General features: G+C 41.5%; 3 long non-coding RNA genes across 3 annotated transcripts; all 3 read left to right on the top strand.

The window, feature by feature from the left end:
- The first annotated feature begins 19,846 nt into the window (after nt 1-19,846).
- On the top strand, nt 19,847-20,309 carry LOC117453802 (uncharacterized). Its single transcript, XR_004552930.2, has 3 exons — nt 19,847-19,913; nt 20,026-20,101; nt 20,198-20,309. It is a non-coding gene; the product is annotated as an uncharacterized lncRNA (long non-coding RNA).
- Nucleotides 20,310-20,643: 334 nt separating this feature from the next.
- Nucleotides 20,644-21,275, top strand: LOC117453801 (uncharacterized). The gene is made up of 4 exons (XR_004552929.2): nt 20,644-20,667; nt 20,758-20,834; nt 20,913-20,990; nt 21,076-21,275. It is a non-coding gene; the product is annotated as an uncharacterized lncRNA (long non-coding RNA).
- Nucleotides 21,276-22,248: 973 nt separating this feature from the next.
- Nucleotides 22,249-23,284, top strand: LOC139434621 (uncharacterized). Its single transcript, XR_011643954.1, has 3 exons — nt 22,249-22,337; nt 22,434-22,548; nt 22,810-23,284. It is a non-coding gene; the product is annotated as an uncharacterized lncRNA (long non-coding RNA).
- Nucleotides 23,285-25,360: the final 2,076 nt, after the last annotated feature.

The raw sequence follows: 25,360 nt of genomic DNA, 5'->3' as shown, positions 1-25,360 counted from the left end.
GGAGGCTCTCTGGAGGAGCTCTAACCGAGGATACACTGATGGGTCCTCCACGGTCCTAATTTCACGAAAACCAAGGAATTGAATATTACAAAAAATGATATTAAAAAGGTAAACAATAAGGCTCCTCTATGTCAATAAATGCAAGAGATGCAGCATTTTCTCAACAATTTTAATTTACATTTTTCATCTTCCTCAGACGTCACTCATTGGCTGACAGCCCAACAATGATTTGGACTTTATTACCCCAAAAACACAAGCCACAGCTTTGCTATCATTGCAGTTTAGTCGTGTTTATATCCTACATTGGATGTGTAAGCATATAATGCTTCACCGAACACAGGAGGGGGCTTGGCTGTCTACAAATAAAGATGGCTCATTTTAATTCTCCCCAAATATATTGAGGTTGAACCTGAACTTTGAATTCTCTGCTCCCATCATAATCTTGGCGATCTTGTTAAAATTGTGAATGCAGAATTAGAAATACTATGTAACTAGTTTGCAGTTAATAAATTATCCCTTAATGTGGCCAAAACAAATGACATGTTATTCAATACAAAGTCTGAGAGTAGAAATGACTGCATTATACGGATTTGCAATACCGAGATGGAAAAAGTTTGTGCATGTACATTTTTAGGACTGCTTGTTGACGAAAAACTGAATTGGAAGCACCATATAAATTATGTACAGACTAAACTGTCAAAAACAATAGGTATTTTGTATCGTACTAAGAACATTCTTGAAGAAAAATACTCTTTATAACAGTCTATTTCTCCCTTACCTTTACTACTGCTCCAAAATATGGGGAAACACGTACTCAACAAATCTACAAAAAATAATAACATCCCAAAATAAAGTATTACGAATAGTCTGTGGTGTTGGTAAATATGAACACACAACTCCCATATCTAAAAAAACTCAATATATTAAAATGTGTTGACATAGTACAGCTTAAACAGTACTGATTATGCACAACATTTTCCATAAGAAAATGCCTAATAACATTCAAAAGCAGTTCCAAACCACAGCGTGAACATAGGAATGTAAAAAAAGTAACTTGAAAATAAATGTTCACAATGTTTATATGCAATTATGCATATATTATTATTATTATTTTTCATTTGCCAAGTACATGTGTACCTATGTATATATTTATATATAGTATTTTCATTTCCAAAAAAAGATAGTTGAAACTGCTATTGACATGTGCAGAAAATGACCCTATATCTAGTTTCATTTATTGTTTTCCTGCTCTAACTTTTATTTAATTTTTTCTCCTGTTTTCTTTATTTCTTTGTACTCTTTGTACTTTCTTTGTACTTCATTTCTATACGTTTTTGACGCAATAATTCCGCTGTATTAGGATGATGCACGGGAGGGCTACTTTCCACAAGCTATGCTTCAGCCCCAGTGTTGGGACTAACGCGTTACTGTAACGCCGTCATTTTTGGCAGTAACTAGTACTCTAACGCATTACTTTTTAAATTCAGTAACTCAGTTACCGTTACTACATGGTGCGTTACTCTGTTACTGCGTTAGTTTTTTTATATAAGAAAACGGGTATAGTTGGAACTGGCCCAGTGAGTTCTAACGTACAAGTTGTGATCACAAAGATGGTGAGTGTGTTTGCCACTAAGTAGGTTCAGCTCCTTTCACGTCACTGCCGAATGCAAGGAAGTGGCAGAAATGTATGACCCAGAGCTGTGGCCAGCTGGCACCTATGTCCAACGCTATTATGAGCCAAGACGGCCTGCTAGTGGGGTGCTTGTGGGGGATAGCACTACTACAAACAATGTGGTCGCTACTGTACAACACGGGAATCATGCATCTGCTGATGTAAATGACTATAGTTCATAAACAATAGGATGCGGGTGGTGTCATATAACACACGTGGCCTACGTGTGGGGCACAGTGCTGGTGATAAAGTGAGGCGGCTGGTTGTTGATAAACTGTTGGAGAAATGTGATATTCTATGCTTACAAGAGACATGGTTACCTAAGCAAGATTTGGAAAGGCTGAATACATTACATGCTAATTTTCATGGAGTTGGAGAGTCAACTACTGATCTCTGTGATAAAATTGCCCATGGCAGGATACCTGGTGGTGTGGCGATTATCTGGAACAGTAAATATGATCCTTTGGTTACAGTGATAAGATTGGACGTCGACTGGGCCATTGGTATAGAGATCAAGTATGAAAATAGATCATTTATTATCGTAAATATTTACACACCTTATGAATCATATGAAAATGAAGATGAATATCGCAATAGAATGGCATTTGTTAACGCATTCATTAAGGATAATGCCACAACCTGTGTGTATGTAGTGGGGGACTTGAATGCTGACATTTCGGATGATAAATCTCTGTTTGGCAAATGTTTACTGCATTTTTGTAATGATAATAATCTCATACTGTCAAGTAAATCTCTTTTACCTGAGAAAAGCTTTACATATATTAGTGAAGCATGGCATACTGTGTCATGGCTAGATCACTGTATATGCACAGCTGATGCACACGCTTCTCTGGACAACATTGACATTTGTTATGAGTTGGCCACTACAGATCACATTCCTTTTGTATTGACCCTAAATGTTGAAAATATTCCGGTGCTATCTGTTGATGACAATAAAACATACACAGGGAGGCTGGATTGGTCAAAGTTAAGTGAGAAGGATATTAATCACTATACCTCACTCACTGACAAATCATTAGACTTGGTTGTAATTCCTAGAGAAGCAATGCTGTGCAGTGACACCAACTGTAAAAATGTGCAGCATGGTAGTGATCTATGTTTTACATATGATCTTATTATTGATGTGTTAAATACCTCAAGTAAGGGTTTTTACAACAGTAAGAAAAAGGAGCATAGTATAAAACCTGGATGGAATGAACATGTGTCTGAGCTACACTCTGCTGCTAGAGATGCTTTTAAATTGTGGGCCGAATCAGGAAGGCCGAGACAGGGGTCTTTGTTTGAACATAAACAGTCCACTAATGCCAAATATAAGTATGCTGTCCGCTTCATTAAAAAAAATGAGGACACAATGAGGGCTGACTCACTCGCCAGAAAGCTGCGCAACAATAGTTGCTATGATTTCTGGAAAGAGGTCAAAGTCATAAACAGCTGTAAGACTCCCTTAGCGTCTTCCATTGAAGGAGTGTGTGGGTCAGGCAGCATCGCAGAACTGTGGCGACAACACTATTATGAGTTGTTCAACTGTGTTAAGAGTGATGCATTTGTGGTTGAAAAGGTTGACTCCACTGAAAACGTTACAGTTAGATCAGAGGAAGTCTACAACACTATAATGAATCTAGAAAATAACAAAGCTTGTGGCCCGGATCTCATCACAGCTGAACACTCCAGTCTTAAGCTTACTCCTCTTCTTGCTCTGTGTCTTACTGGTTTCCTTAATCATGGTGTCTTACCAGATTCCATGTTATCTGTGCTACTTGTGCCAGTCATCAAGGATAAAGCTGGGAAGATTAATGGCATTGATAATTACAGACCTATTGCTTTAGCTATCATTCTCTCCAAAGTGTTGGAGAAAATTATGTTGGATAGGCTGGAAAGGTATATTACCATAGCTGACAACCAGTTCGGGTTTAAAAGAGAACACGGCACAGATATGTGTATTTTTGCTTTAAAAGACATTATAGCAAAATATAGAAGCCATAATTCCACCATGTTTCTGTGTTTTATTGATGCTTCCAAGGCATTTGATCGACTGAATCATTACAAATTATTTGACAAAATGTGACAGAGAGGGGAACCCAAGTACATAATAAGGATCTTAGCCTTTTGGTATGCACATCAGACTATGCAGGTGAAGTGGGGCAATACTGTGTCTGAACATTTTTATGTTGGTAATGGGGTCAAGCAAGGTGGGATTTTATCTTCTTTGTTGTTTAATCTGTACGGATGATCTGTGGAGGAAACTGAACTTGTGTAAAACTGGCTGTGTCATCGGAGCTACTGTTGTCAACCACCTTATGTACGCAGATGATTTAATCATCTTCTCCCCATGCAGTGCTGGCTTACAACAGCTTCTGAGGACTTGTTCTCAGTATGGCATTGATTTTAATATTAAGTATAACGCCAAGAAGAGTAGCATCATGATTGTGCGAAGTAAAGAGGATAAAAAGGCTGTATTTCCTAATTTTATTCTCAGTAGCAACATTCTACTTGTGTGCAGTGAGATGAAGTACCTTGGTCATTATATTTCTGATGATCTCACAGATGACAAAGACATCCATAGACAGCGCTGCAAACTGTATGCCCAGGCAAACATATTAATGCGTAAGTTTCACAAGTGCTCTGTAGAGGTCAAGGTATCACTTTTTAAAGCTTTCTGTACACCATTGTACACGGCTCACCTGCGGAGTAACTACAAGGCTAGAAGCATACACAAACTAAAAGTTGCATACAATGATGCTTTACGGTTGCTGCTGAGGGTACCAAGATGGCACAGTGCCAGCCAGCTGTTTGTTAACTTGGGGGTACCTACTTGTCAAGCCCTTTTAAGAAAATTAATGTACAAATTCATGTGTCGCCTAGAAGACTCGGACAATCATGTTATCTCGATTTTAATTAACCCTGTGAAGAGTTCTACCCGGTTCTCTTCCATGATTTGGAGACATTAGCGCAATAGCCTCTACAGACAGTGAGCATGTGTGGCTAGCTGTGATTGGACTGATTTTATGTTTCTATCTGTTTGTTTTTATCTGTTTTGTGTTTAGCTTTTTATCTTATTTATTGATGTGTGTTTTGTCTTTTTGTATGTGATATGGACCTTGAGTCTGGAATAAAAATTGGAATATAGTCAACAGCCAGGCGAACAGAGATGAGAACTGTACTTAAGTACAGTACTTGAGTAAATGTACTTAGATACTTCCTGTGTCACATGCGGAGACGCACTGTGGGCGTGTTTGTGTTGTTTACTAACAAGACTATCATGGCGGCGGCGGAGCTCAAGTCTAGTTTCTCCACCTGGAGATATTCTCACAATTTCACTTTTTTCGAGCACAAAGAAAAGAAAGTTTCTGTTAAATGTAAGTTGTGTCCTGGCGAGTCAAAGAGCCTATCTACTGCCCAAAACAGCTATTCAAATCTCTTAAAACATCTGCAAAAACAACATGCTGGGACGAAGCTAGTAACTAAGACCGGCACAGACCCAGACTCATCCAACGCCACTCCACCTCCACCTACGTAAGCAACAGCGGCTGGATTTTAACCAAGGGACTGCTAGCCAGGGAAAAGTCGATAAAGCCATTGCACGGTATGTTGTAGAACACATGCAGGCTATTGCTACAGTGGAGTCACCCGCTTTCAGGGAGCTAGTTAGCATGATACCATGTCCGGTCGGCACACGGCATATGGAACGGAAAACTTTTTCCAACTACCTGGAGAAAGAATATACAAAAATGGAAAGCCAGCTAATATCGATGCAATCCAGATTGCATATAATGCATGTCAAGTTGATCAACAGATTGTATTATTCTCCAATCAGTAATCAGTAAAGTAACTGAGTTACTTTTGAAATGAAGTAACTAGTAATGGTAACTAGTTACTGGTTTTCAGTAACTAGCACAACACTGTTCAGCCCTCCCGCTTCTACTAATTTTGTTCATCTTTGTGTGTATGAATTAAACTTTTTTTGTTTTTCGGATGAATACAAAAAAAAAAAATGTCAGCTTGGGGGCCCTATGCCCCCGCATAGTCCGCCTATAGGAAGAAACGGCCCTGGGTGTGTGTGTTGTACACAGTGCGTATGCAGCGGACAGACAGGTCTCAGTTGGTTTGGTGTCCTCTCCCAGATAGCAAAATATGATTGAATCAATGTTGAAATATGGTTAGGCAGACATATTGAATCCATGTTGAAACCCGGACATTGAAATTAAACAGAAAGTGCAAATTGTTTTAATGTTGAATACACGTTGGACTTTCAACCATAACTGACATATAATCAATGTTGATTCAACCATCATCTAAATAGGAATCTACATGCACATTTTTGGTTGATTTGACATTGAATCAATGTTAGGAATCAACATTGATTCAACCATCTTCCAAATGGGAATCTACATGTAAATTGTAGTTGATTTTATATTGAATCAGTGTTAGGAATCAACATTGATTCAACCATCATCCAAATGGGAATCTACTAGGGGTGTAACGGTTCACAAACATTTCGGTTCGGTACGTACCTCGGTTTTTAGGTCACGGTTCGGTTCGGTACGTTTTCGGTACAGCAGAAAAAATTATCACAAAACATAACATATTTTTTTTAAATTATTATTAAACTGTGAATAATGTATTCACTCAAATAAATACAAAATATAATAAAATAAACATTAAGGTGCAGCATTTCGATGAACTGAAATAATCTGTATTTGAACTTTACTGTACTAGTACTCACAAAACATAAACTATTAGTTTTGGGTTTTTAATTATTATTAAACTATGAATATTCACTCAAATAAATATAAAATAAAATGAACATTTAAGGTGCAGCTTTTCGATGAACTGAAATAATCTGTATTGGAACTGTACTGTACCTAAGCAGCCAGTTTGACATTAGGACTTGCTTGTCATTGTATTTTCATGTTTTTTCAAAGAAAAATGAACTTGTCCACATTGCTTGTGTCACTACCCGATCCGTCACCCTACCCGATCGGTTCTGCGCATGTGCGAGATGGTCCGGAAGTCCGGACGGCAACCCAAGATGGACACTTGACACAGTGGCTTTTAGCAAAGCTCAAAAAGAAAAACCGAGAGAGATGAGTTATTGTTATTACAACGTGACTTCACTATTATTTACCAACTCTTTTTATTGGGTTATTTTATTTGGGGTTAAGTACATTGTCAGAATAAGTGAGAAATAGATTTAACTTCTGTTAGACAGCTATCATACTGAATACATATTTACTGTGAATGTATGCAAAAATGTATGGCATATGGCTGTCTAACAGAAGTTAAATTCATTCCTCACTTATTCTGACAATGTACTTAACCCCAAATAAAAGAACCCAATAAAAAGAGTTGTTAAATAATAGTGAAGTCACGTTGTAATAACAATAACTTATCTCTCTCGAGTTTTCTTTTTGAGCTTTGCTAAAAGCCACTGTGTCAAGTGTCCATCTGGTGTTGCCGTCCGGAGTTGTCCAACATGGCGGACCCTCTCGCACATGCGCAGAACCGATCGGGCAGGGTGACGGATCGGGTAGTGACAGCTTGCCGAAAGGGCAGATCTGCTGGCACTAGCAATGTCTCCTGCTGTGGAGAACACCCTCTCGCTAGGGACAGAGGTAGCAGATACAGCCAGGTAGCGCTTTGCTAACATGGCAACATAAGGATATTTGCCGTTTGTAATAGGTTTGGCTCGGTCTGAAGTCTTTGCGAGTGGTGGAGGCTTACATGCTAGTGGGAGTTGGGTTTGCACTTCAGTCTTTTGGTACCGGTGATATTCACGTTCGGGTGATGCCTTTTCAAATGAGTGTGCAAGTTTGATGTATTGCCAGCCGCGTAACCAATGTTAGTTGAACAATGCCGACAAACAGCTTTGGTTCGGTCCACCTGTCTTTGTCCGTCATCCTTGTACGTAACTGCGAAACCAAAATGTTCCCAAACCGGAGACTTCAATGATGCTGGAGGATTTTCGAGCTCAACTTTATCTGCGTTCGCCATTTCGACAGTTCCTCAAATTACCGACTACATTTGAACGCATCCCTCTGACCAGCTCGTCCAATGAAATGACTTGCTCGCTCTATGACGCGTTGAACACAATGGGAGAACTTACTTTAAAATATTCAACTTTTCTAAGCATATACTGTAACACATTAAAAAAGTGAATGTTTTTCACCAGTGAGTTTTCTGCGTATAGGTCTACATCTTAACAGACCATTAACAAGTGCAACATCAATACTGTACTGACTTGTAAACACACACTTCACCATGTATTGTTGGCAGACGGTTGTATTAGCTTGTTCAAAATTACCTTGAATTACCATATTTCCCAAAATGTGTGAAATCAAACTAAAAATGACAGAAAACATGATTTTAATATTCAAATTTATTTTTTGAAAACAGGCAGCAATGCGTCCCTGAGCAAGACTCTTAATCCGTTATTGCTCCCCAAACGCTGTGGAATAAATGCAGAGGACACATCGTATGTGCAAATATACAGTGACACAAGATACCCCCATAAAAAAGAGGGTGTGTAAGAACCATTGGTGTAACTCCAAACAAGAACAGCCTGAAGCTTCAAGTCTTCCATGAAGACTGTAAGAACAACAGTCTATTGTCCATGAAAGAACAGTATTGTCTATGAGGCGGTAACCTTTGTACTGTATGCACAAGGAAAACACAGAGTGTGGTGGGGTACCCTAAGTTAGACTTGCGCTTGTTTAACTTGTGTTCATTTCACTTGTGTTCCTTGGGATGCCTCCCTCGCGCTCTGGAGCATAACGAAGCCACTTCTTCACAGTTTCACTGAAGCCATTGTGGGTCAGCTTGCGGTCGAACTGCCGAGCAGCAGCGGAAAGACAAGATTACAAAAATAAGCGTGAGGAAGAGAGAGAGTGTGTGTATCCCATACAACTTCTGTTATAATAAGAAAATCACTCTCACTCAGTAACACAAGCTACAGTCAGCAGCCAGTTTGCTAAAAGACTGGACTGGAAAGAGGAGCAAACGGCTAGCCTGGCTCTATCCAGGTAATAACATTTGCATCCGAGCACCTCTAAAGCTCACCAATTAGGTTGTCTTTTTTTGGTTTATTTCTTATAGCTTCACCATCACCTGATTCCAACCTAACCTTTTTTGTTAGATTAAGTTCATGCTTTATTCTTCAACAGGGGATTACAGAGATACATGAAACAAGGGCAGAAAAGAGACATAAAATACATTATAGGACTTGGATTCAAACTCAGTAGTCGGTACTATATGGCTCACAAAGAGCATAATTCTGTTCTGAATCACCATCAGTCACACCTCACTCCCTAAACTTAAAGAGCCTGTGACACCATCCCAACAACTGTTGTGCAATGAAATATTGGGCTACTAGTAATCTCGAACCGTCAGTTTAAAAAAGAAAAAGCGATACCGTTTCGTTAAATATCAATAATTTCGAACATCGCTGGGAAATTCCTTCACTCATTTTGAAGTTTTGGGGGAAGCCGGAAGTGACGTCAATGCGGGAACGCTTCGAGAGCCAAACACGGACAAAGTGTGTTGTCATGCGTAGAAATGGTGAATTACTGAGTTTAGGCACGTTAATAACGTTTGACTACAGTATATTCATATTTGTCAGTGCTTTCATGTCAATTCGGCGACATAAACATAAATGATCGTGGTGAAGATGATGATTACATTAGGATTAAAAATCGGGAGTGAGAGCTGCTGAATTTCCTCCCGTCGGATGTGATATAAAAACAAATCGATTATTTTTGTGGTTGTAAACTCAAGTGGATGAAACTACATTTATTAGTGCTTTCATGTCAATGCGGCGAACATATGATACATTAAATGACGAGTGAGGATGATGATTAAAAATCGTTTGTTTGAGCCAGTCTGCATTTACTGATGAGAAAACAAACCGATGCTTTTTGTAGTTGTAGTACACCAACAACGTGGATTAAACTTGTGGTTTTTTACCACAATGTTGGGGAAATTAATGGATAAAATGCACGGATTATTATTATTATTCCCACTCCGATCGGGACACTAGGTCCACCGTTTCCCCGCAGCGAGGCTCCCCCCGTTGACAGTTTACGTGGGCTGGGTGCAGTGGCGGACTGTGGGTGCAGTGGCGGACTGGCCATCGGGACGAATCCCGATGGGCCGGTACCGAAGTGGGCCGGTCGGATAAGTAACTAGCACATCCCCCATAGGCGGCGCGTGAGGCTCAGGTTTGAGAAGGCTAAATAACTTTTACCTGACGCTGCCCGCCTCCGGCGTCTATAGAAAAGAGATCCACTCAGTGTGCGGAGTTTAAATCTCTCAAGTCATATTACAGGATAAAGAAAATACAGTTTAATCTGCCGTATGCAGAGAAGACGCCGACGTGTCGCACTTATCATTCATATTACATCATCAATCAGATCATCGATCATATAATATCATAATATATCATATATTTCCTTATCTGAGTCAGCTTCTCCAGCCTCATCTGGCCGTGCAACACTCACAGTGTCACAGACTGTATGCATGCAGAAGTATTATTTAACACATTATGTTGACGAAACACTCGAGACAAATGTAATTAAAGTCAGATCCACTCGTGTCTTAGACGTGAACGCGCTCTCAGCTGGAGAGAGAAACCCTGGCTTGATTTACCGAGTTGATAACCAGCGTCGTAGGACCGCTTAGCGAGATCTCGTTTGTTAGTTTGTTGTTGTTAGTTTGTTTGTTACTCAAACATATCCAGGGTCTGTTGAACTGGCTTCGTAGTACAGGGCACAGGTGGCTAGCAGCGCTAATGTCAAAGACACAGACATTATACATTATATTTGTATTTTACATCCCCCACTCCCCCCGTTGACAGCTTACTAGCGGTACCGAAGTGGGCCGGTCGAGAGTCCCGGGATGATTTGTAGTCCCATTCCACCACTGGCTACATGACCATATGATCGCCCATATTGACGCACCTCATTCCTAAACTTAGAATATACAACATAAACCGATCCTTCAGCCTCATATGAGCTCTCAGACACGTTCAACATTAACCTGTCATCGCTGTCTGAGCTTGCTGCTGTGTGCGCCGTCGTGCGTTTACATCTGACTGTATATATATAAAGGTCTACATGCAGATGCTGGGATCCTGGACGGTGCAGCTGGAGCGCTGTGCCCGCAATGACGTCACCCATCATTTGGCGGGACTTGAAGAATCCGCGAGAAGATCCAGAAAATTGTCAACATTGAAGGCAGATTAATGGTTATCAAAGTACAAATATCCAAAATCAGTTCAGTAACGGTTTTCAAGGGGACAATATGTACTCAAATTGATGGGTTTGGATGATGGGGGAAAACCGTGTCACAGGCGCTTTAAGCTAATAAGTAGTTTGCAGAAAATAACAAGATTTACAAAATGGCGACATATGTTCACATTGTCAATTTGAAGGAGCAGTGTGCAGGATTTAGTATGTCTAACAATGGTAGGTTCCAACCAATGGATAGCTTGTTCACTCACCCTCCTATCCCAAGTTTGTAGGATAATGTATGTTGGCTGCAAAAAACTTGAGGCCCAATCATGTTTCCTCTGTCCATTCTGCGCTACTGTAGACGTGGCAGTGCAACCTAGAGGACAAACAGATCAGAATCAGTAACGGGTTTATTGCCAGGTAGGTTCACACGTACGAGGAATTTCACTAGGTGTCGTGGTGCATACAAATAAAAAAATTAAATTAAAAAAAGTACACAGATAGCAAACTATATTAAGAACACTGTAATAAAAATATAGTAAGATAGCAATAAAATAAAGCAGTAATTTACATCGAAATAGAATGCAATAAATTATAGAATATAAAAGATGTGCAGTAAGCAATATTTAAACATTGCATTATTTACCATCCTGTGATCTCCATTATGTAATGCATAGAGTCTGCGTTGTGGCTGAGGTAAAGTGTCAGTGGGGGGGAGCGGGCCTTGTTGAGGTGGCGAGAGGTTCTGGTCCTGATGGAGAGAGGTTCTGGTCCTGATGGAGAGAGGTTTTGGTCCTGATGGAGCGCGGAGGGGAGGGGGGTGAACAGTTTGTGTCCAGGGTGGGAGGGGTTGGCCACTATCTTCCCGCCTCAGGGTCCTGGAGGCGTGCAGGTCGTGGAGGGATGGCAGATTACAGCCGATCACCCTCTCTGCAGAGCGGATGACACGCTGCAGCCTGCCCTTATCCTTGGCTGTGGCTGCAGCATACCAGATGGTGATGGAGTATCCTCTGCTGGGCTTTTTTGATGAGGGAGCATGTTCAGCTCCCGTTTGAGGTCCTGGGCGATGATGGTGCCCAGGAAGCGGAAAGACTCCACAGCAGTTACTGGGGAGTCACACCGAGTGATGGGGGATGGGTGGGGCTGCGTTCTTCCTAAAGTCCACAACCATCTCCACTGTCTTGAGAGTGTTGAGCTCCAGGTGGTTTTCCCCACACCAGGTGACCAGATGGTCCATCTCCCACCTGTAGGCAGACTCCTCCCCACCAGAGATGAGTCCGATGAGGGTGGTGTCGAACTTCAGTAGCTTGACAGACTGGTGACTGAAGGTGCAGCTGTTGGTGTACAGGGAGAAGAGCAGAGGGGAAATAACGCAGCCTTGAGGGGAACCGATGCTGATGGTCCGGGAGTCAGAGAGGTGTTTCCCCAGCCTCACGTGCTGCTTCCTGTCAGACAGGAAGTCTGTGAGCCACCTGCAGGTGGAGTCGGGCACGCGCAGCTGGGAGAACTTGTCCTGCAGCAGAGCCGGGATGATGGTGTTGAAGGCGGAGCTGAAGACCACAAACAGGATCCTGGCGTAGGTTCCTGCTGTGTCCAGGTGCTGGAGGAGGAAGTGAAGTGATAACTATTAGTAAACCATAATGATGGATGTTATTATCAGCAGCTGCCAATAGATCCCCTACATCTTGTATGATGGACCTTTGAAGCAGGGTTACACAAAACAAAACAAAAAAATTGTAAAACAGTTATTGAGAGCATCCCAAGGGCATTGATCTTATGCTAAACCTTCCAGAACACCAACTTTATAATACCTTAGAAACGACAACTAGCCATTGGCATGAATGTAATGCTTCAGCTTCCTACAACTTTAAAGCTGTGTGGACGTGGCTCTATGAAGAGTCGTTCATATTTTTCTCATTATTTCATAAGTTTAGAAGGGGTAACAACAGTTACCTTTTGTTAATTTTACCTCGAGCCAAACTTGTGCGACTTGTTTCTGAAATCCCTTTCTCTTAAAGTGAATACATAAAATAAAAAAACAGTGGCGCTTACCCTAAAACTAACTACTGGATAGGGTTAACCCTAACCCATATATATTTTTTTATTTATTTATTTTTTAAATATATATAGCACCAAATTGCAACTAATCTATATCCACGGTCACTTTTCACATTGAACAGGAGCTCTTTTATTAAATAAACTAAACGCTTTCATTTTAAGTTGAGTTTAGTGTTTTTGACCCTAACGGCCCGTACACACTACAGGCGTCAAAAAAGGCTTTCAACGCTTCGCCCATTCATTTGAATGGGGTGACGTAGGATATTTTCAAAATTCGCCGAACTGCATTGTGGGTAGCATGGCAAGGCGTTGCAAGCCTCGCGAGCGTCTATCGGCGTCAAAAGTTCAACAATGTTCAACTTTTGAGGCTCGATGCTTGCTCGAAGCTGGCGTCAGCCAATCAAATCCCGTTTTTTAATTCCCGCCAATACAAGCGCTAGCCAATCAAAGCGCGTGTATGCAGGTCTTGACTATTTTCCATATGTCAGAAAATGGAGGAAAAATTAATCATTAACGTGGCAAATGTCCCAGTCTTGTATGACGGTACTCTGTTCACCTACCGGGACCTAAACCGGAGGAACCAGGCATGGCGGGAGGTGGCAGAGACAGTTGGTGAAACTGGTAGGTTTTCAACTGTTTGGAGAGTTTATATCCAGTTTACTTCGTTTTAGCATTGAACAGACAGCTAGTAATGTAGCATAATAACATATTGTGGTGACCACCTTCGATGCATCGCCTCCGACTCCCATATCTCTCGGCACTACAATATCATATATATTAATATAATAATAAAAAAATATTATAATAAGTGTAAGCATAATATATAATATATATTAATAAAAAAATATTATATATAATATAAGTATAAGCATAATATATAACATAATACATGCAGAGGGTGTCGTTTTTCTCATACTGATATTCTGAACAATCTGTGTTGTTGTATTTGCTGTAAAGTGTCTCTACTGTAGGCTAATTTTATTATATGTACAGCACTTTGGTTCGACCAAAAATCGTTTATAAATGTGCTATATAAATAAAACTTGATTTGATTCACAGCTATCAAGCATAGACAGTATATTTAGCCAGCATGGAATGTAGCATAAAAATAGCATTCATTAATGGAGGAATAATTTAGTAAATTAAAGAAATTCACTTTATTATTTATTAACTTTATTATTTCATTTTTACATTACATGTTACTTGTTAGACGCTTTTATCCAAAGCGACTTACATACTCAATACTGTGGGCAATCCCCACAGGAGCAATTTGGGGTGAAGTGTCTTGCCCAGGGACACAACGACATGCTGACTGCAGCGGGGTTTGAACCTGTGACCCCCTGATCCGAACACCTACGGACAACCCACCACGCCACACGCCTCCGTTTCATTAGAGAACGTCTGCAAGAAAAGATGGAAGAGTCTGAGGGACAGGTTCCGCAAGGAAACATTTTTGGAAAAGGAGGCCAAAAGAAGCGGGGCAGGGTCTGCAGGGGGTACAGGCCCTGGCGTTTCATGTCAGTGATGGGGTTTTTAACCCCATTCATCGTAGACCGTGAGACGTCCAGCAATGTCCCCCGGCAGACCCTGCCTCCATCCACCCCGGTGGAAGAGGAAGAGAGCCAGATAGATAGCCAGTCCACCAGCCAGTCCGCCAGCCAGCCAGCCAGCAGCAGCCAGCATGGAGGAGAATGCTGAGGTCCGGGGGAAAACACGGGGGAGGGAGATCTCCCCGTTTGAAAGAAGTCTGCTGTCTGCTGTGACCAATTACATACCAATTGCCCAGCCAACCCCACCAGTGGTGGAGGAGGACGAGGACTTTCAATTCTTCAAGAGCCTCTTGCCCACCATGAGGCAGATGACAAAGGCACAGAGGGCAAGAGTCCGCCTCGGGGTACACCAGATCATTTTTGAGGTGGACCAGGAGAACAATGTATACTTTTATAATTTTTTCACACATACTGATCCACATTACATTTGTTTACACTCATCACACACACTTCACTCAAATTCACCAAATAAAACATTATTTCAAGTATGTTATGGCAATACTGTGTCTTCACTTGTTCATGTAGTTTGTCAGTTGCAACATACCAGAAGCTTCATGTATGTCGGTATATATAATGTGCTTTCTTCTGTAATTGTTCAGTGAAAACCTATTGTAATTATGAGTGGTTTATCAGTAAAAACAGGGCTGAAAGAAAAAAGTTGTTAGTCATATCAAAATATAATAATATCAATTCAAGAAACATGTTTATTAGGAATGTTTGATTTTAAAATGGCTCATTTGGAATATTTGCCCTTTAAAGAAAATGGGTAGCTCTTAAAAGAGCTTTTGGTTTGGTGGAGCCATGGTGACCCTACACCACGTTATGCTGCCATGACACTACACCCTCCTCATTCAAATAGGAGCAGAAGGTCTCCCGCAGTTGGATGGATCGGCGTGTGGCATTGTTGGAGCCCATCATAGGTGCATCGCGCAGGGTTGGAGCTTCATCACTCGACTCTGCGACGACAGGGACGACAGGTGTGCATGATGACCTTCCTATTGTCTTCCTGCGGAGGAAGTTGTGCAACACACAGGTGGCCTTCACACACAACTCTGTTACCTCCGGGCTGGTGGTGATGACACACCGGAACATTCTCCACTGAGATGAGAGGATGCCAAACGCACATTCAACCACCAACCTGGCCCGGCTGAGGCGGTAGTTGAACAGCCTCCTGTGAGCTGACGTCCAGGGAACGGACGCAGCATGTTGTCCAGCAGCGGAAAAGCCTCATCCCCAACAAACACATGGGGAAGAAGGCCGAGCCGCTCTGCTCCCGTGATGACGGTGTCAGGTGGTAGCTGCAGACTGCCATCTCTGAGGCTCTCTCCAAAAGCGGAATTCCTCAGGCTCCCACCGTCGCTGCTCCTTCCAAAGCCTCCGACATCCACTACCCTGAAGAGGTACTGGGCATCCACGACAGCCAGCAGTACCAAGGAGTGGGTGGACTTGTAGTTGAAGTAGAGGGACCCAGAATTTGCTGGAGCCTGGATCACCACGTGCTTCCCATCAATGGCACCAATGCAAATTGGAAAGTTCCAGCGCTCCCGCATCACAGACACACACACACACACACACACACACACACACACACACATCACAGACACACAATTACACCACAGGCAGACACACATCACAGACACACACATCACAGACACACAATTACACCACAGGCAGACACACACCACATACACACACATCACAGACACACAATTACACCACAGGCAGACACACACACACACACACACCACAGACACACACATCACAGACACACAATTACACCACAGGCAGACACAGACATTACAGACATACAATTACACCACAGGCAGACACACATCACAGACACACAATTACACCACAGGAAAACACACATCACAGACACACACATCACAGACACACACATCACAGACACACAATTACACCACAGACACACAATTACACCACAGGCAGACACACACCCACAGGCAGACACACCACACACACACACACACACACACACACACACAATTACACCACAGGCAGATACACATCACAGACACACACATCACAGACACACAATTACACCACAGGCAGACACATCACAGACACACAATTACACCACAGGCAGACACACACAACAGACACACACATCACAGACACACAATTACACCACAGGCAGACACACACACACCACAGACACACACATCACAGACACACCACAGGCAGACACAGACATCACAGACACACAATTACACCACAGGCAGACACACACATCACAGACACACAATTACACCACAGACACACAATTACACCACAGACACCACACACTCACAGGCAGACACACCACAGACACACAATTACACACACAGACACACAATTACACACACCACAGACACACACCACAGACACACAATTACACCACACACACACACACACACACACACACACACACACACACACACACAATACTGCGTTTACCTAGCTATCTTAATTAATGTCATTCATCTGAACTAAATCACAGACTTCATTCATCCATTGCATGCATTCTCTTTCTTTATATACAGAGTCATATTAAATAAGTAGAAATACACAAAACGTACCGTAGGCAGATGGCGAGTCACTCGGCGGGTCCGATTGACAAACGCAAACGGGTGTCTGCCTTTGCAATCAGTGGACCGACTTTTCCGAGCAACTCGTCGAACGCGTATTTGCTCATCCTGAATTACTGCTGAAACAGTACACCATCCAGGTGGAGCTCTTGGACAAAAACGTGGTATTCCCCCCGTTGCAGACGTTTTCTGAGTATCGGATGTACCCAACAGCGACGCACTTTACGTGGCCTACTGCGATACATTGAATAAACCAACGCTACCGTTGCTACAAAACCGGCATCCATTTTGGCAATAGTGAAGAAGAGCCGGGCTTTTTTTTGCTTTGTATGCCGGGGGCGGGCGGGAGATTCCTGATTGGTTGTTGGTCGCCTTGGGCGCGAGAAAGCGCCAAGCCTCGGACACGCCCAGCTTCAAGCTTTTCTGACGCCTGTAGTGTGTACGGGCCGTAAGAAACACTGATGCATTAATCAATAACAATAATCCACAGCTCCTCTCTCTGCTCCAGAGGATATCAGCAGTAAACCTAGGGGAAACACTGACATTCAATATTATGTTAGAGACAAGTTAGTTATTACTCACATATCAAAGTATTTTCATCTGCAAGATGGAAGAATAGCTGGGTGCTGCCTGGAGAGACTGATGAGGAGTCACCGGCTGGCTTCAGCAGCTTTCCACACAAAGCCATCACATGTTCTGTTCCATAGTCTTTACTGTCCACTGTGCTCTGTCAAAAGAGTGAACATCACAGCTGTCATGGTAACCCTTTGTTACACAACATACAACCAACATGTGTCAAAAGTGACCCAAATTAGTTTAAATTGTAAATATCTTTGCAATAAATTACCTCCAGGAATTCCTCAATTAACCTGTTTTTGATCAACACCAATTTTCATTAAAACTTCTTACTTTTTTTAATAAAAATCATGTTTGTATCACTACACTTCTAAGGCACAACATGGGTAACAAATTATCCCTATTATTTCCTATGTTATTCCTAGTGTTTCTTTAAATACATTGTTTTTGATTACCACAAATCATTATTTTAATTATCCAGTTCTAATTGATGAACTAAAATAGTTTATGCCAAGTGTGATACAAATGCAAAAAAATAAAGATAATTTTGTTAAAAATAATCATGTATGATGTAGTAATACACCAACTATTTTAGTTCACACAGTGTGACATTAGCTAGTCATGTTAGCTTGTAATATATAGAGCAGAGCTAACTAGCAAGTTAGCCAAACGTTAGTGGTTAGCAGTTTATGCTATGATAGCTGTTGGCTACTGAACATTAACAAACTGGATTCCTATGGAGCTATTTCAGGGTCATAAGTTTTGATCATTAAAAAAAATACAATTTATTTGAAAGTCCAAGTTTTCATCCTGAACTTTGAAAAATACAGTGTTGTATTCAAAACAAAAAAAAGTATTTGAAATAATTTTTCAGGTTGAATATTATTTTGATTCAGTTCAGCAATTTTTTTGAATAAAATATTTATTTTCATATTTCACTTTTATACATATTTTGATATTTGAATATTTGTTTTTTTCAGTTTCAGATTTATTTTTTTTAGTTGCAAACCTTTTTCTTTCGCTTTCAGATTTATTTTTTTCGCCTTCAGATCGTTTTTCACTTTCAGATCTTTTTTTTTCGCTTTCAGACTTTTGACCCTGATATTGCTTCGGGGGGCGGGGCTTACCAAAGAGTAATTTGGTACCCTGAGTGACAGCCCTCCCCTGTCATGATGCCTTCATGGATGTTAGGTAGCGCAAGAAATACAACTACACACTTTCTATACATGATACTCCCATGATTGGTGGTAAACAAAACTGATACTAGCGTCAAAGTTCCATTAAGCGAGCTGTTGAGCATCGTAGTTGGCAAAAATTGCGGTATAAGAGCAATAAACTGTGCTAGAATGTGAAATTACGTATCCGCAATGAAGCGTTGTCCTTCCCCACTTCCACGTAGCTCCTTGAACGCAGCATAGTATTGGCTTGGCTTTTGTGATGGCGTCAGGTCCACCTGTTGGCTCCATGGCTGGCACCAGTGCACAGGTAAGAAATATTAACTTTTTTCCATTCATGGTCTTAGATGTTATCCAAGAGCATGATTATAATATTATAGCGACATACATAAAAGGAAGGCAGGCCTTTTGAGGTGGGGAATGAATGTGGCAACGCGGGAAACTAACCATGGCATTGAGGCTACTCATGTAGGCTATGCTATTAGCTATAGTCAGTGCAAGTGAATTTCTCTTATGTTGATAGAGTCCAGCTCACGTGTTTCTCAATCTGTTTTTGCCAGAGTGGCGACCGTAATTCATCTGTGGCTGCAGCAGCACACACTTTAATAACCATGCTCACACAGCATCTAAGCCAGGGACAGCCGGAAGGAAGGAAGGAGGACCAGACACTGCCTGGTCCTTCTGTAGAGCAGGAGATGGCCAGGTTTTAGATTTTAATACATATATATTTGTGTTTATCTACAGGTAAACTGCAAGTTGATATGTCCATTTATGATTATGTGCTAAACAACATTACTTTTTTGTTTAAATAATGCAGATCTTTCCCTGGATTCTTTGTGAAAAAAAAAAATTGCCTTGGGAAGAGAAAGCTTCCAGCTCTCAAGACCTTTGCAACTCAAGCGAAGAAAAACTGGAGACCCTTTACATTTTATGTTTACCTGTTAAACTTCAATGCAGACAGTACCCCAACAGCATCGGAAGAATGTGCGCTTGCCCAGGCGGGACTGGGCAAAAGACATATATCGATGCCCCTGGACGTGAGCCATGAAGAGGTATTGTATAAAGAAAACCATATTTATATAACCTGTATTCATATTTGAAACTTCGAACTTATTTGTAGAGTTGGTTTGATTTCAAGAACACCCTACTTTATTGTTTCCTTAGTTCTTCAGTCTCCTGAAAAAGGAATATTCAAAGTTGCAGGCGCTGGATGGAGGATGGCTCCTCTACAAATCAACAGGTGCGAAAAAGTGTCAAATAACATTCCTTGTAATACATTTTCATTTAAATATTGAGCTTAAAGCAACTGAAATGATTCAAACAATGTAAATTACAGGAGGTCAGGGTAAACGAAAACTTATAATGATTCCGCCTGACTCGGACGGATACACCGGCACACTCCTCCGCAGTGTCACAGGGGCAGGGAAGAACACCCTGTATATTGTCCCTCTGCAGCATGAATTCGACCTAACACCTTTGCCCACGGATGCTGTAGAGTTCCAGAATATGCCAAAAGCCCAATGCCAAACATGCAAGTTACATTTTCCTTTGCAAATTTTGGCTCTGCATGTCCAGGAGTGTATGGAGGAGTGTCTATCATCGGAAGAAGACATTGAGGTAAATGTGGGCATGAAATATATGTAATGTTGCATTTTTAATAGTACAACTTGCTTTAAATATTTCTTTATTCCGTGAGTTATAACATATGTGTTGGTAATATTTTTTGTTTGTTAGACAACAAGTGAGGTGGAAATTGTTTCGGTCGTGCACCTTGTGCAAAACCATACAGAGAAATCTCTTGAAGAGGTAAAGGACTTAATTGTATTGCATTGCACTGTAAAATTGCCTATATAAACTTGATACAGCTGCTAATATTTAAACTTTTACCTCCATCAGAAGGTGCCATGTCCCATCTGCTTCGAGAGCTTCACACCACAGTTTTTAGAAATACATGCAAGCATGTGTGGAGAAAGGTATTTTAGAGCGAGTACATTAAGGTTCATTTTACATGTTTTATATTAACGATATACATCTCCTTTGTACTTTTTCAGAGATCAACATGTCCGTCTGGATGAGAAAACTGACATGGGCCACAACAATGGAAAGGCAATGGAGAGGCAATTTGAAAGGTAAATACTGGGATCTTCATTCTAAAAAAGCTCTTTATTCAATATCAGTAGTTTACGCCTGTTGATTATGAGTTTTGTTTGGCAGTGTTGATGACGTATTGGACACAATCTCTGGAAGAGTAGACGAAGAGAAACGTTTCAATATACAAATCTCACGAACAAACATTCTCGAAAGAGGCCTTCTACAGTGGCAGCGTCAAAAAGGCAGTTCACCCACAGCTACCCTGAACGTGACCTTCTTTGGGGAGGCAGGAGTCGACACAGGAGCCCTCCGAAAAGAATTTCTCACAGGTAAACAAAAACAACCATTTTTGCATTCTTACATTTGACTCTTAATTAAAATAGTCTAGATTTATGGATAATGTTTGTGAAACTTTGGTTGAAGGGCTGATTAACAAAGACTTTTTTTCTTTTAGTCTTTGTTATATACTACTTAACCTTTTTTGTATTTAAACGGGGTTAGACATTAATAAAATACTTGTAAAATAGTATCCTGATTATTAAAGTAAATGGTCTTTGTACTTGTGTGTAGAAGTGGTGGCAGGAATTGAGGGTCGTTTCTTTGAAGGACCTCAACAGCAGCGGATCCCACGTTACTCTCTGAATGACTTGGACAGTGACCTCTACAGGTTTGTTTACTTTTAAGCATGACCAGTAAGGACCAACTGTTAATTTTTGATAAATCTTATATAACGTAAAAATGCATTCATGCTCAATCTGTGTTAATAGGACAGTGGGAGAGATTTTGGCTGTTAGTTTGGCACAAGGTGGCCCCGCCCCTGCCTTCTTCAGCCCATGGACTTACAGTTACCTCTGCAGTGGACGTATAAACCAGAAGGTTCTCAACAGTGATTCAGTGGCAGATGTCCAGCTGAGAGTTAATTGACCAGGTATGAGTTCTATATTATGTAAATGCTGGGTTAATAAGAAATAATCATTTATTTTCCAATTATAGTCATAGGTTTATATTGAATATGGTAAAGAGATGTACTTCTCTGTTTTCAGGTTGAGTCGGCGACTGAGCATTCAATGATGATAGGCCTATCTGATGAAATATTGAATTTTGGATACACTGGAAATGTCTCCATTCCAAACAAGGACACCATTGTTCGGTATGCTTGACACTGGTTTATTTTTGTATATTAAAAGAGGTTACATGAGTACCTTTTATTTAGGATTGCATTTACTTTGTAATTTTGTAGTGCCATCATACTCCACGCAGTGCTGCGGCTGCAGCCTATGTTGGAACAACTAAGGGAAGGCTTGCAACTGTATGGGCTCCTTTCACTGATGAGTCAGTACCCAGATATCTGCCAGCCCTTGTTTGTTTCTGGGGAAGATGTCAAAGTGAGCAGAACAAAAGATACCATTCTTTACAATTTGATATTTAAAGTTAAGGAGTAAAGAGTACATCATTTACATCTGGATTTGTTCTCATCATAGGTCAATGCAGAGTTTGTCATGGCATCCATTCTTCCTCAACTGAGTGACAAAGGGACTACCAGGCATCAGGTTGAGCTGGAGATGATGAACTTCATTCAGGACTTCCTATATGAAGGTATAAAGTTTTCAATGTACTTCTAATGAAGATTTAAGTGTAAGTTGGGTTTTTAAATTTGAAGGCATTGGGCTTGGAAAAACATTAAAATGTCCTTGAATTTAATGTTTAAGATGTTGTAGGAATCCTGAATTACAAAAACTTGATTACCTTTTTTGGATCAGATATTCTGTGGTTAAAAAACCTCAGTACAATTCACTTGCACGAAAGGAAAACTACACTTTAAACTGTCATAACGGTTTTTGTTTATTTTCCTCATAGCTGAAGATCATGGGCATGTAGATAAAGATGGCCTACATCCCATCACACCTGCAACGTTGCTGCAGTGGATCACAGGCCAGGGTCACGTCCCACTTCTTCCCTCAGAGAAGAAGGACTTTGCAGTTGTGATCCAATTCAATCATGACTGCAGTGCAGACTTTGGGCATCACAGTGTCTGTTACCCTGTTGTGACAGCATGTGCCAAGACAATCACCTTACCTGTGAGACATATGAGGCCCTATGACAAATTCAAAAACATCCTGACTGAAGCGTTTCAATTAGGCCAAGAATTTAGCAATGTGTAATAAGGCAACCATTAATTACCTCTGTTCCAAGTTAACCTTACTGTTTAAGTGTTAAAGGTTTAGCATTGACTACTTCCAGTCAAGTAATCTTAAAAAAAAAAGTAATGGCAGCAATAGAGTGGTGCAGTGATGACGTGTTTTTGTAGGCTGACCCGGAAGTAAGCTGCAAGGGTTCCCTCAACAAAAAAGCAGTGGGATTTCTCCATACTGTAGGATATCCCATTGCTTTTTGTCGAGGGAACCCTTGCAGCTTACTTCCGGGTCGAACTACACAAATACGTCATCACTGCACCACTCGGTTAAACATTGCTTAAAGAAAACCAAACAAATTGATATAATGTTGTAACATGTTGCTACCCAGAACTGTGATATGGAATATAATAAAATGTTAAGGGTTTAAAGGTGTTGATGTTGTTATGACCGGCTCGTAGGCCACAACGGAAAGATGACAAGACGTACACGAGTTTCCATAAACCACGGCACATTTATTGCGGTTGTTCAGTATAAAGTACAAGGTGAGAGGATCACCGTGTTACTCCTCCTGCGGCCGGCTTTGAGAGAGTCAGGGCCGCCATGTGACTCCGGGCAGCTGGGCTTAATAGCACCTCGGCTCTGGCCAGGTGTCCGCGATCGCAATGTCTAAGGCTGCGGCCCCACGAGGACGAATTCGGTCGTTTGCGTTACTGTTTAGTGTCATAGACCGTTCGGCCACACGAGGACGACCGAATATGGCACTAAACGACTGAGGAAACGACAACGGGTCCCAAGGTGGATAGAAATGCATACGCCACTCTCTGGGGGGTCAAACAGCTCCGTGTGTGCGCCCTATACGGACATTTTCAGATCACTGATAGTGATTGCGCAATAGCCCCGCCTCTCCCCACCTCTTCTGCTCACCTCCGCTTACCCTGCGCCATTGCTGAAGTGTTTCGCCACCAACAACAACAACAATGGCGGATCGCAGAGTTGCTATCGTGCTCCGGACGCTATTGACCATGCTACAGTTGTTTGTGCAACATCTACAGCAATAATGATGAGGCAATAGCCCCGCCTCTCCCCACCTCTGCTGCTCACCCCCACGTCAAAGTAAACTGCACCCTGAATTCAGATTATTTATCTTTCTCTCGCGAGTGAAGTCTAATCTGACAGGACGGAGACACGCAGCTCTGCTCACCTGCAGCTCCTCCCGCTGCAGCAAAACACACACTTCAAGTCAGATCATCACCCTTAGCTATTTTAATTACCTCTCAAACTCCCTAGTTATAAATATGTTTATTTTTTATAGTCGGCCGGGTCACTGATTACTGGATCAGCTGCTGCATGAGACAGACACTGACGCTGTCCGAAGAGAGGGAGGAAAAAGAGAGGCTCCGTGTATTTTATCATTATATTATATAGAGTCGTTATTCATTTGTTTTAAAGCTCAATAAATAACAAAGAAGACCTTTGACCGGCACTTTTATAATTTTGTCCGGAAGATTTCAACTTTAATACACGCTGACTGGCGAAAAACTCTGCCCGGTTCCCTCGGCCCCCACCGCGGAGAATAAACAGAAGGGCAACCATGACAACCTTCTTCTTCGCTGCTTTTGTGGAGGAAGTTACAGCGCCACCTACAGGCTCCTGCATATGTACTGCAGCTTCTCCAGCGGTTGGAGCTAAACGGAGCGGTCTCGTGTGGGCAGACACTATCCGGATAATTATTGCATGTGGACGGAAGCCGTTTGCGATTGCGTTTGCGTTAATCCTATGCGTTTAGCCGTTTTCGTCCTCGTGGGGCCGGTTAAACCCTTGAAACATGTTTGCATTTACAGTAGGATGCATGATTTAATACATGGTTCAATACAGCTAAATAAATGTCTCGGCCGTAGGACCCAGATGGTCTTGTAACATCAATATTGGCCAAAAGTCCTGCCATAGCTCACTGAGGGGACTTTCAACAGGTGGGAGAATCACTCCAGGACTGGTCTCATCTGGCTCACTGGCAGTGTTGAAATCAAGATCTGCATCCTCCATTTCCTTGATAAAAATTAAATATCAGTCATGGATTTTATGGGACCAAGAATAACTTTAAGCACCACAAACACTAGAGAATGTAAAGAGTAAAAACAAAACACTTTTTTGCCTTTTCAACTGTACATCTATCAAAAGTGGTGATTTTGAGGTCTTACAAAATGCATTTCAAGTGCAGTCCCATGCTTTGCATTTTACATTAGTAAGCAAGTTTTATGCAATTTTATAGAAAA

The sequence above is a fragment of the Pseudochaenichthys georgianus genome, chromosome 10, assembly GCF_902827115.2.
Source record: "Pseudochaenichthys georgianus chromosome 10, fPseGeo1.2, whole genome shotgun sequence".
NCBI lineage: Eukaryota > Metazoa > Chordata > Actinopteri > Perciformes > Channichthyidae > Pseudochaenichthys > Pseudochaenichthys georgianus.
This window is presented reverse-complemented; position numbering and strand designations above follow the sequence as displayed.